At 43.5% G+C, this 13,294-nt stretch overlaps 1 long non-coding RNA gene across 1 annotated transcript; it reads left to right on the plus strand.

Moving 5' to 3' along the window:
• Positions 1-6,799: 6,799 nt before the first annotated feature.
• On the plus strand, positions 6,800-13,294 carry LOC139198534 (uncharacterized). Its single transcript, XR_011584085.1, has 2 exons — positions 6,800-12,357; positions 12,620-13,294. It is a non-coding gene; the product is annotated as an uncharacterized lncRNA (long non-coding RNA).

The raw sequence follows: 13,294 nt of genomic DNA on the forward strand, positions 1-13,294 counted from the left end.
AGAAGAGTCAAGCATTTTGGATGTGTGCCTTGCCATAGAGGATGAAGGTTGACCTATATAGAGATTTCTCAATAGCTGGTAGTGGTGCAGATGTGGCCTTGTCAACCACGCTTGTCGGTAAAAGTGTGGTAGTTGGGATAATGAATTTCACGCGTTTTCAACTCTGTCAGAGATCTTTGAGAAAGTTGCACGTGATATCCAACAAGCTAAGATTGCATCTGAAAAGTGTTGACGGACTTTACGCAGGAAAATCCAGCTTTTGAAATTTGGAGAGTGGTGTCTCTTCGATTTTTTTGAACTGGTGGGTGTGTTGCCTCCCCTTTTATAGAGGTATCGATCACATCCAACATGCACACTTTGAAGATTGCCCGCTCGTGAAAATTGTCTCTTGTGTATTTCTGAGATTGCACTCCGTCTAACCTTTTTATTTTACCATTTTTGAAAATGGCTAACCCGTCTAACATTTGCTTAGATTTGAGTCTTAGAAGCGATACAAGTGCGCCACATCAGGGTAATATATGGCGCCCATCCTTCTTATCTTCTAATGGCCCTCTTACAGTTGAAGACTCTGTGATGAGGGATGTAACAACGGCTACGGTTGTAGCTAGGAACCTTCTTACTCCTAGAGATAATAGGCTACTTTCAAGGCGGTCTGATGAGTTGGCTGTTCAAGACTCCCGGGCTTTCAGTGTTCAATGTGCGGGCTATGTGTCTAATATGGGCCAACGCCTACTTGCTCGAGCTCGTCAAGTTGAATCATTGATGGTCAAGGTGGAAAATCTTAAACAAGAGATTAGACAGCTCAAGCGCGAGAATAGAGATTTGCACATGCTTGCAAATAATAATTTGATGAGCATGAAAATGAAGCTTGATCAGTTGCAGGACTCCAAAGGTCGGATTCAAAGTGACCATCAGAAGTTTATGGATACATTCAAGAGGCACTTTTTGCCTTCACCATCTGGAGTTCGACCAAGTATTGAGGTGCCACATGATCAATCTTCAGTGCCTCCTTCTTTTAAGGTTCCGCCGGGTGCTGAGGCTTCACATGAGCAACCTTTGTGAAGGCTCCCTCTTTTTTTTTTCTTTCTTTTTTTTTATTTTATATAAAATTGTAATTTCCCAGAGATATCAATAAACATGCTTTATTTTATTTGGTGTATTGTGCTAAAACACATACCTCACTAAGACGTGTTACTTCCCTTTTTTTTTTCCTTCTCTTCCTTTTACTTCTTTTTTTATTTTTTATTTTTTTATTTTTTTTATTTTTTATATAAATATATATGTGTGTGTGTGCGTGTGTGTGTGTGTGTGTCTATATATATATATATATATATATATATTTAATCATACTTTTCCAAGGTGGTGCCATGCACCATCCTTCCCTTATTTTCTTCTTTTCAATAATTATGTCGCCACCACCTCTTTTCCTTTTCCTTCTTGACTTGCTAATAATAGCTTGCACCTTCTTTTTGTGTGTGTGTCCATGTTTTGATGACGAGTATGGTAGACTGACACTGTTGGGTTCCTTGCTACACCGCATTCTTCTCGCACGCGGACCATCTTTTTACTTGCACAGTCACCTTATTCCATTCTTCACTACATGCGGATTGCTGTTTGCTCGGTCACTGCACCATTATTTGCATAGTCCGCACTTCTTTTGCTTCTATAGGTTCTTATATATATATATATATATATATATATATAATGTACATGTATGGGATCGAACCGTCACCACACAACCATTGCACAGCCACTGCATTCTTGTTGCTTTGCACTGCCACTGCACAACCATCTGCATTGCCTACCGTCCTTGTTGCACTGCCTTGTCATCCTTGCTGCACTACCTCATGTCCTTGTTGCACTGCCTTGGCGGTGATCGGGGGAGAAGGAAAAAAAAAAAAAACAGACCCCTTTGTGAAGCCTCTACTCTGTGAGGCCTATTCGCATATATATATTTGCACGGCACTATCACCATGTTCATATATATATATATATATATATATTTTATATATTTGGAAGGTGCACGGCACTATCACCATGTTCATATATACATACATACATATATATAATATAATATAATGTCTATCTATATATAATATGTGTACCCCTCTGACGGATTTTTTTTTAAATTTTTTTATGTAGTGCTGGAGGATTGCACCATCATTGCACAACCATTTCATAGCCACTGCATTCTTGCTGCCTAGGGCTTGTTGCAGTGCGTCACTTTTTATCGTATGGTGTTGTGCAAAAGACTGCAACGGGGTTTCGTGTGTAGTGCCTTTTTATCACAGTTTTTCCTCCGTGGTGCACTGACGTGTGGTGCTGTGCAAGAGACTGCAGCGGGGTTTCGCTGTGTAGTGCCTTTTGATCATAGCTTTCCCTCGGTGGTGCGCTGCCGTGTGGTGCTGTGCAAGAGATTGCAACGTAATCAATGCGGGGTTGCGTAGCATTTTGGTTTTCTTTGCTACCGTAGCGTGCCTTGAAGGACCGTCCTGTAGCTGCTCTATTTGTCGTGCTGCTCAAGCCTTGCGATTGATTTTTTTTTTTACAGTCATGGTATTTTTTAAGCGTTTTAAGAGCAACACCATCACCATTCTTGCGAAGAAAGGCGATTCGTAAGATAAGGGAACGACGTTGAAGCTTTATGCGCCACTGACTGGTCCCAAGGCGCTTGCTCTTCCCGTAAAAGACAACTCCATGCATATTAAGTCGTGGTCTTTTGAAATATCTTGGGAGGTGGTAAACTTTGTTCGACCAGATACGAAGAAGAAGGAGTGCACATCGAGGGTTCTTATCTTGAATCATTCGCACCATGCTCGTGACAATCATCCGGCTTTGTTTAAGCTTCTTGGTGATCACATTCGCATCGGAGCAATGTCTTGGAATGATACCCTATCGACTACTGAAGAAGCCGTCTTTGCTGAGTTTTATTGGGAGTGACTTGAAGATGTCTTGAGCCGATCTAAAGATGAGTTTTATTTGTTTAATTATGATCGCCATTCTTCCGTCTTTCATGCATTTTTTGAGCATTGGTGTTTAGCGACCAACACACTTCACACGGCGCAAGGGGAGATGTCAATTTCACTTTGGGATCTCCACAGGATAGGAGGCTTGCCAATCCAAGGTAAGTTTTATGACGAGGTCGTTCCTAGTGCAGAGGAACTTTCTTTTTGCAATAGTCGAAGATTGCCTGCGAGTTGCCGCTGTTTGTTATGGGCGTATCACAAGCTTTCCCAGGATGCTCAAGGTAAATTAGGCGTGAGGATTTCTTTATGGATCTGATTTTGGTATTGGGAGGCCATAAGGTATAAGAAGTCTTTGAAGAAAAGTGGCCGTAACAAGACCACTAGGCCAAAGGGAGACTCAGACTCGTCCGGTGCTATTGGCTCAACCGGGCGCCGCTCCTCTGTTGAGTTGAGAGCATTTGAGGATCTTGGCATAGCATCAGAGCATGCGGAAGAGTCTTACCTAACTGCTTTCTTAGCTTGTTGGCTTTGTAAGTTCATTTTCCCAATAGGCGACGTCGACTTTGTTCGACCTGGAGTTTTCAAAGTTGCTAGCAAGATGGTTGCAAGTAAGTCTTTTAGCCTTGCTATTCCAGTCTTAGCGAATATTTACAATGGCTTGAGCATTTTTTCAAACTCGGCAAGCACTGAAGATCGTGTTGCGGTATTACCTTACCATTATGTGTATGGTTAGTTAGGTGAATACTTTGGCACTCATTTTTCTTTGTCAACTTTAGACAAGTCAAGGCGTTCTTCGTCGACTGCAGTCAGGCTGGGGCCTTTGATGACGAAGTATTCTGGTGTGCTCTCCATGAAGAGCCTTAATGATTTGCAGGCGCAAGCGCTGTTTAGAAGTTACGAAGGCTTGAGGATGGACCTCCTAGCGAGAGTTGGCTTGGTGTGGCGAGGCATCATAGATGATTCACATCTTCGCTTCTCAAACTTGTCTTACCTTATAAGTCTTCGCTCGGGGTATGTTTCTTTGCGGCAAGAAAATCGATGCATCGTTCAGTCGTATAATCCTCACCATTTCAGCAGGCAATTTGGTTTTGTCCAAAATGGCCAGGCAAGCTGAAGGAAAAAACTCAATTAGAATCCTTGCAAGCCATGTATATGTATTGGGAGTCTTGTACTCATGCATGTACAAATGCTGCTATCACCCTTCCGGCCAATGACGAGTTCAAGAGTAATCCGGTGACCTGCGTCTATGTACGTTGGTGGTCAAAGGTACATTATAAGAACTTGGGGATGGCAAGTGGTACCAATTATTCTCACTCACGCGATGATATGTCGAGAAAGGGTTGTTCTGTGGTCCCTATGCAACTGGTATCTTTGATTGTGCGAGTGCAGCTCCCTTGTAAGATAGACCTGTAGTTTTAACCTTTCAACGCATATGCTTGTCTCCTCAACATCCAGATGCTTCTGAAGAGGCAGGAGAGGAAGTTGATTCACACGAAGATGGATTTGTTTTGCAACAGCATCAACAAGTCTTAAACAAGAGGCCACTTGAAGGTGCTCAGGTTGACAGCGATGTCAATTTTCGTCATAAGAAGAATGAAGTGTTTAGGCCTTCTCAATTTGATGGTTGTGTGCCATTTGAGAGAGATGTATGTATTTCATTTTCTCTCGTGATTTCTTCTGCTTTCATCATTTTAGCTTTCATTTATAACATCTTTCTCTGTCTTCTTTAGGTTGAGCCTTTTTGTTCTTTTGATTTGGCAGCCGCAGGCACTTATTTCTATATGAGGATGCTATTTGGAGGCAACCTACCTACAGACAGGGAGATCGGGGATCCGCCTGGTGTAGAGCTTGTTCCAAATCCGCCAATTTCACAAGTTTGTCGTGTGTAGGTGGAAGTATGCAAGATCCCCGTCATGCGTTCAACACCTTTGCCAGCTAGCTCTGAGATCTCTCTGAGAGGGCCGAACCTTAGTGGCATTGAGTAGCTTATCCATCGCATCCATCTTGGTACGGCAATGGATATCAAGAGCCATATTAAGGGGAGGATTTCAAAGTGCCCGTTTGAAGACCTTGCATTGCTCGAGGAGGATTTGTTGAAGCTTGTTTCTTCGATTGACAACCTTAACTTTGATTCTTCGTTCTTGAAGATCAAGATTGCCGAACTTATAGCACCTCGACTGAGTATTCTTCCTTGCGTGCTATTTCCTCGAAGAAGTTGAGTCCAGTTGTTAGAGCTTATCAACTCACAACAATAGACTTGTCGCTGGCCCAAGTCTGGTCTTCTCAGCATACTGCTTCGGGAGATTATCAAGTCACAAAGACTTCTTTAGTTTCCGTCCAAGCGCGTCTAGATGCGTTGGTACGAGAACGAGAGCAGTCAGGAATCGAAGCGTCACAACTTGAAGGTGTTCTCGCGGAGCAAGGAGCTACACTTTCTCAGTACCAAGATAAGATTTCACGCCTAGAACAAGAGAAAGGCATGGATATTGAGTTTCCGATCTTGTCTCTCACCGAGGTAGAGACTTTGAAGACTTTGGAATGCTTGCTTGAAGATCGCCTCCGTAGTTTTAGGGACATAGTTTTCGAGTAGTGTTTTCCGTTTGTAATCAGGCTTTAGAGCCGACTTCTTCCTTTAAAGAAATAAAGTATTCACACTCTTGAATTTGCTCTTTATTCTTCCAAGTGTTTGTGTTCTTTTTTTTTTCTTTTTTTTTATTGCTGATGGTGTGACTGTACTTGAAGTTTTGAAGTTTCAAGTTTCCTATGTACCATCGGTTGAGGAGGGATCAAGTCATAACGTAGTTCAAACACTTTTTTTTTGTGCCGTACACAGTTTATGCTCTTGCGGGCCGGGAGCATGGTCTGTTTGTTTTAGGGGTAGTAGCGTTTCAAGAATATGCCATTGATGGGGCCGATCTTCAAGCCGTCTTCTGCCATGATTAAGTAGACTCCATTGGTGTAGACTTCTTGTATTACGTAAGGTTCATCCCACTTTGATGTGAACTTGCTTTTTGTTTTGTGAGTTATGATGATAGGCCTACGCAATGCAAGGACGAGATCTCCCACTTGAAAAGAACGAAGGCGAACTTTCTTGTTGAAAGCCTTGGAGAGTCGTGCCTGATAACAGTCCTAGTGCTGCTGAGCTTCGAGCCTTCTCTCATCTAGCACTTCCAGCTCTTGAAGGCACAACTTTACATTCTCTTCATCAGTCAAGCCTTCTTGTATAGTCATCCTTAGTGAGGGGATTTGACTTTCGAGGGGTAGAACAGTTTCCACGCCATATAAGAGAGAATAAGGCGTAGCTTGGGTATGAGTCATATGTGTCGTCCTATATGCCTAAAGTGCTTCGCTTATTCTTTTGTGCCAGTCTCTCTTTGTTCAGCCGATCACCTCTTTAGGAGGTTGCACAATGTTTTGTTGAATGCTTCTGCAAGACCGTTGGCAGGAGCATGATATAAGGAAGACTTGTACTGTTTGAATTTGTATTTCTCGCAGAGCTCGTCTACGAGTTGGTTGGAGAACTGTTTTCCATTACCAATGATGATGTAGCGAGGCACACCAAATCGGTGGATGATATGCTTATTGATGAAACGGACGACGGTTTCCTTCTTGACTTCCCTTAGAGGTATGGCTTCAACCCACTTGGAGAAGTAATCTGTTGCACTTAGAATGTAAGCTTCTCCTGCAGATGACTTTGGTGCAATCGGCCTTACGACGTCCAATCCCCATGCATTGAACGGTCATTTAGCAACTATAGGGTGTAATGGTTCAGGCGGTTGATGTATGAAGTTGGCGTGGAATTGGCAGGCTTGGCACTTTTTGGGGTGTTCCAGACAATCCTTCACCATGCTTGGCCAGTAGTAACCCATTCTTTTGAACTGAAAATGTAGCTTTGGTTCAGACTGATGCACCTCGCATACACCTGAGTGTGCTTCTTCCATGGCTTGATTGGCTTTTTCATCACCTAGGCATCTTAGAAGTACTCATTCAAAAGAGCATCGGTAGAGTGTTCCTTTGTAGTAGAGAAAGCGAGGTGCTCGTCAACGTATTTCGAAGTGATGTCTAGGATCATCTGGAAGTTTTCCATGCTCCAGGTAGTCGATTAACGGATGTCTCCACTCTTCAGCATCGACTGGAAGTACTGAGATGACATTTGTATCATCCAGTAACATTTCAGTGACGAACGGGATCACCCATCTTTGGCAAACTGGCACGTCTGCAGCTTCTTCTTCTCTTAGTGTCATACTTGAGGCTAGGTTGGCGAGAGCGTCTGCCATTTAATTTTCTTTTCTTGGTACATGTTCTAGTGTCACAGTCTCGAACTTTTGTAGCAGTTGAGTTGCCAACCGGAAGTATGGGACGAGATCATCTTTCCTCACCTCATATTCAGTGAATAGTTGATTGATTATGAGCTTGGAGTCACCAAATACCTCAAGGGTTGTGATTCCGATGTTGATCGCCATTTGGAGCCTGATGATCAGTGCTTGGTACTCAGCGACGTTGTTGGATCATAGTTCGCTTAGTTGGAAGGAATAAGGTAGTATTTACCTTTTGTGGCGACATGAATATTACTTCTGCCCCCGCTCCGTCTGCTCGTGCAGATCTGTCGAAGAACATCGTCCATGTCGGGAACATGTCGATGTAGAACACCTCTTCGTCAGGCAAGTAGTATGAAATTTTCCAATCGGCTGGGATTGGATGATCGGCAAAGAAGTCTGCTAGCGCTTATCCCTTGATGGCTTTGGCTGGGACGTAGATGATCTCGTATTGATTAAGAAGCAACGCCCATTTAGCTAGTCGTCCTGTCAAGATTGGTTTGGACATGACGTATTTGACCGGGTTAGCTTTAGCAACTAGGTGGATGGTGTAAGCGTGCATGTAATGCCTAAGCTTCTAGATGGCGAACATCAAAGCGAGGCACATCTTTTCTATTGGGGAGTAGTTCAACTCGACGCCGGTGAGAGTTCGGCTGAGGTAGTAGAGCGCGCCCTCTTTCTGGGATTCATTCTCTTGTGCCAAGAGTGCTCCAATTGAACTTTCCTGAGCGGCGATGTACAATATGAGCGGTTTCCCGGGCGCAGGCGCCCCCAGGACAGGTGGACTTGAAAAATACTTTTTTATGCTTTCAAAAGCATTGTGGCATGCTTCATCCCATACAAATGGAACATCCTTCTTCATGAGTCGACTGAATGGTTGACAACGCCCTGCAAGATTAGAGATGAAACGTCCGATGAAGGCTAGTCATCCTTGTAGACTTTTCAGCTCGTGCAAGTTTCTTGGTTCAGGCATGCTTTGAATGGCCTTGATCTTTGATTGGTCCACTTCAATGTCATGGTGCTTGACAATGAAGTCGAGGAACTTTCCCGAGGTGACACCAAATTCGCACTTTAATGGGTTCATCTTAAGTTTGTATTTTCGCAACCTTTCGAACACTATTCACAAATCCTTCAAGTGATCTGATCTTTTCTTTGTCTTAACCACAACATCGTCTACGTAACATTCTACGTTTTTATGTAGCATGTCATTGAAGATTTTTTGCATTGCGCATTGATATGTGGCTTCAACATTTTTCAGACTAAAGGGCATCACCTTGAAGCAGTAGATACCTTTTGGAGTGTGGAAGACTGTTAGTTCCTCGTCTTTGAAAGCCATGCGAATTTGATTGTATCCAGAAGACCATGAATGACAGTGCTTCATGGCCAGTGGTTGCATCCACCATGATTTCAATGATTGGCAATGGGAAGTCGTCCTTCAGGCAAGCATCGTTGAGGTCCCGGAAGTCTACGCAAACACGTATTTGTCCAGATTTCTTAAGGATGATGACGATGTTGGAGATCCACTTAGGGTATTGCACCTCTCGAATGAAGCCTGCTTCAATTAGCTTGTCAATCTCAGCCTCAATTTGTGGGATGAGCTCCGATTGATATCGCCTTTGAGTTTGCTTTATCGGTCGCGTTCTAGGCTTGACTGCAAGATGATGCAGAGTGATAACAGGGTCAAGGCCGGGCATTTCCTTGTAGGTCCAAGCAAACACATCTTTGTACTCTAGTAGTAGTTGGTAATACTCTTCTGTCTCATCCGCACTTAGCAGCGCACTTACAAAGATAGGCTTCGACTCCTCTTTTGTGCCTAAGTTGAGCTCCTTGAGATCATCAACCGTGGCTTGCCCCCCATCCTCAAGTTGTGGTGGTGCAGCAATGACGTCTGCCTCGGGGATTTCATCTTCTTTACCTTCTTGGATCGTGATGTGGAAGACGTCTTGGACTACCTCTTCAGTGCCGTCTTTTTGGGCTTGTTGGTGTAAAGATTGGCCGGTGTGAATGATGGTGCGCCTTCTCAATTTCAGTGATCCAATTGTGTCAACCTCCAAGATTGCTTGGCGTTTCATCCTTGAAGGAATAAAGCTTCGAACATCATCTTTTCTTGCCAGATCGTCTAGCTTTTCTTCTTTTGGCATCATTTCCCTCTTTCTAGAAAGCTTATTGTTGTCTTCAAGTCTTTCCAAAGCTGACCATCGCGGAGGAGAGCTGGCCGTGTTGCTTCGTTTCTTGGGTTTTGACAACCTTTCAAAAACAGAGCTTTGGGATGTTGGTGTGTTAAGCCTCTTAAAAATAGAGGTTTGGTCTTGACCACTAATACGATCAAGTGCCGAAATTCTCGGCCTTGAACGATTCATCCTATCGAAGACTGGCGTCCGAAGAGCGGACTTAGGCTCCTCTTGATTTTGTTCAACGCTCACACTGATGTGTTGAGTGCTAGCGTTTTTCGCTTTGCTTGAAATCTTCACGGGTGCATTTGGTGTGAAGCCGAGCCCAGCTTTGTTGTTATCAACTCCGTAACCATGCTCCTTCAACTTCTTTTGAGTCTTGGTGAGGTTATGTTCTTTGTCATTGACGGTGTTTGAAACCTTCTTTCCAGGATTTGAAGAGGAAACGAAGTCGTACCCAGCTTTCGACATGAGCTTGTAGGCGTTTGGATCAAAACCTTCTTCGGTCCTCTTGGTTAGAAGAAAGCTTGATTCCACCACTTTTGGTAGAGCTTTTATGAAGCCTTGTGGTAGTCTTGCAACCTTAGCATCGCCTAGCTATGTCAGAGCTGCATTCGTCTTGAGCAACTTCACATTATCCTTGTGCCACTATGTGTCGGCTTTACTTGCTTCGGTTTTGAACGGGGATTGACCATTCTTTCTTCTTGACATCAGGATGTATCAGAATATGGGTGTGTTCGATCCTTCTGAAGGCGTCCTACTCCATTTGGTTGTTGCAAGTTTAGCAGGCTCGTCATCATTTTTGCTTAAAAATAGCACGGCTTGCCCTTCTTGCTTCCTGGGCATGGCTTGCCATTCTTGCTTTTTAGGTGCTGCTTTGCATGTGGATTTGATGTCTTCTGGAAGAGCTTTGGGCACCATGTCTTCATCCATGTAGAACTTAGCATCTGCGAAGTGTGATTCGGCTTCTGTGAATGGCTTGGTATCACCTTGGATCACCTTTACTCCTTCCCGGTAGAATTTTAAGCATTGGTGGAGGGTGGATGGCACTACTCCATTCTCGTGGATCGAAGGCCTTCCTAGGAGCAAGCTGTAGGAAGTTCTTGCATCAATCACGTGGAATATCATGCTTGATTTGAGTTCACCAATAGTCATTTCCACTAGGATCATGCCCATCGTTCTTTGTCCTCCTTGGTTAAAACCCTGGATTAGCAGACGACCTAAGGATAATTCATCCACCTTAATGCGGGTTGTGGTCATTGTTGACGTTGGCATGATGTTTATGGCTGATCCACCATCCACAAACATGCGGTTCATTTTGTGCTCCCTTATGTACCCAGAGATGAAGAGATGGCGGTTGTGAGGCCTTGATCCTAGTAGTAAGTCTTCGTCAGTGAAGTTGATTACATCATGGGTGGCACAACATGTGGCATATTCGTGTGGCCGAAGCTTCAAGCTTTCATTCTTGCTGTCTTACACTCTATGGTCATCAGGACTTGCCAAGACCGCTATTAGTGCTTTTCGCATCCCTTTGGGCAACCGTAACACTTCCTTGATGCTGACGTGTGTTGGTAGACCTTCTTTAGGTGTGAGGGTCCCATCTTCCTCTACTGTGATAGTATTGCCTTTGAAGGGCTCTTCTATTTCCACATCCACCATGTGACAGGCAACGGTAGTGCACTGTTGGAAGAAGTCATTCAGGAAGTACTCGTGCAAGGAGAAGGGAATTCGTGGCTCTTGCTCCTTAGGTTCCCCAGCGTATGTTGGCTTAACAGCCCTTACGTTTCCTTTGGGTTTCCTATTGTTGCGGCGACGGTGCTTTCTCCCTTGTTCCGCCTTTGGCCTTGTGGCTTGTGGTTTTGGCTTCCTTGTTTTTTTGTAGGTCACCAAGGTCTATCCTTCGTCATCGTTGGTAAGTGCATCTTGGTTGCTTGCCCCCAATGATGGTTGTGCAGAAGGTGTCGTGCAGCTTGAGTATTGATGAGAATGGTTAGGTGTCACTTGGAGAGGCACGGGATCGAAGGATCCAAACGCAATTGTAGTAGTATGTGTTGCAGTTGTGTCTTCAAGGTGAAGCTCGATTTGCCCTTGTTATGCTAACTTCATGATGAGTTCTTTAAGGACAAAGCACTTACCAACAAGATGGCTCACGATATGATGGTACTTGCAGTACTTAGGATCGTTTACGCGATTCATCTCCTCGGGACACTTGCATTCGGGTAGCTCGATTACCTTCTTTTCTAGCAAGTCATCTAACATTGCGGCCATATCTGAGTCAGGAAAAGGGTACACCTTCTGCTCCAGTTCCCTCAAGGTATTTTTGTACCTGTCTTGGGTGAAAGGAGGCTCACCTCTTTTTATCTCATTTGCTTTGTTCTTAGAGGAGATCTTGATAGGCGCATATGAGGTCTTGATGGGGGTAGTGTTGACGGTAAAAGCTTCATTGGCGGGCTTCTTCCCAGTCTTGTCTACATTCGGGGCAAACACCTTATCTTTCTTGAAGTCGGTGATTGGCTCCTTCTTCCCATGATTGGCGATACTGAGCTCCATGTCATGGGAACGAGTTGCCAGCTCCTCAAATGTTCTTGGTTTTATGCCTTGAAGGATGTAATGTAACCCCCAATGCATGCCTTGAACGCACATCTCAATGGTAGAGGTTTCAGAAAGCCGATCTTTGCAATCCAGACTTAATGAATGCCATCTATTAATGTAGTCGACGATAGGCTCATCCTTCCACTGTTTCGTACTGGTCAACTCCAGCATGCTTACGGTGCGGCGAGTGCTGTAGAAGCGGTTGAGGAACTCCCTCTCTAGCTGATCCCAATTGTTGATAGATTCGGGCTCGAGGTCGGTGTACCTGTCAAAGGCGTTACCTTTCAACGAGCGCACAAACTGCTTAACGAGGTAGTCTCCCTCCGTTCCATCATTGTTGCAGGTTTCAATGAAATGGGCGACATGTTGCTTTGGGTTTCCTTTTCCATCGAACTTGATAAGCTCATATTTATATATATTTTACATCAAATTCACTTGTCTTTTCTTAGTTAGTTCTTTATATTTTTGAGCTATTTACTTTGTTTTTGTGTTTTCTAGGATTTGTCAAGCAAAGAAAAGAAAAATAGCACAAGTGGAATTTTAAGTAACAAATTCGTCAAAACTGCCTGTGCAGATTAGCTGACTTTGGAAACAAGTTGCGAACAGCTCAGAATGAATTAGAGAATGAGCCTTATATGCTTGGAAAGCTTCGGATGTCTATTTTCTGGAGCATTTTGCGGATTGTTAATATCATTTGTCTAGAAGAAGTTATGGCCATTTTAACACTGAAAGGTTCCCAAAAGGCTGAGCAGTTTGTAACTGACAAGAAAGCAATGAAAGCAATAAACCCAATAAATCATGCAGCCAAGAACAAGTCAGCTGACACTTATTCAAATATAAAGGGGAATGTTTGGAAAAAAAAAATATAAAGGGGAATGGAATTAAAGATGATGATTAAGAGGGAGTAATTGGCATAAAGGCTACCCAAAGAGTTACAATTGTTTTAACATTTCCTCTCACTTATTGTCATCACTAAATGGCTATTAGTGGGTGAGTTAAGGAGAAGAAAATGATGCAGCAAAAATTGGTTTAAAAGCACCATTGGGAAGGAAGGAAGAAGGAGGAGGCCTCGGTCGATTTCTGTCGGTTCTATCTTCTCAAACTCATGTCTATCTTTTGTTTTAACTTAAGGATTGTGTGTAACTAAATTTTTGGTAGTTAGGGGCTGTTTTGAAGCCCCGAATATGATTGCAAGTTTGTTATGACATTTTGTTTGAATTACTTTTATGAATGGATGAAAATTGGTTCA

This window comes from Malus domestica, chromosome 09 (assembly GCF_042453785.1).
Source record: "Malus domestica chromosome 09, GDT2T_hap1".
Classification (NCBI taxonomy): Eukaryota; Viridiplantae; Streptophyta; class Magnoliopsida; order Rosales; family Rosaceae; genus Malus; species Malus domestica.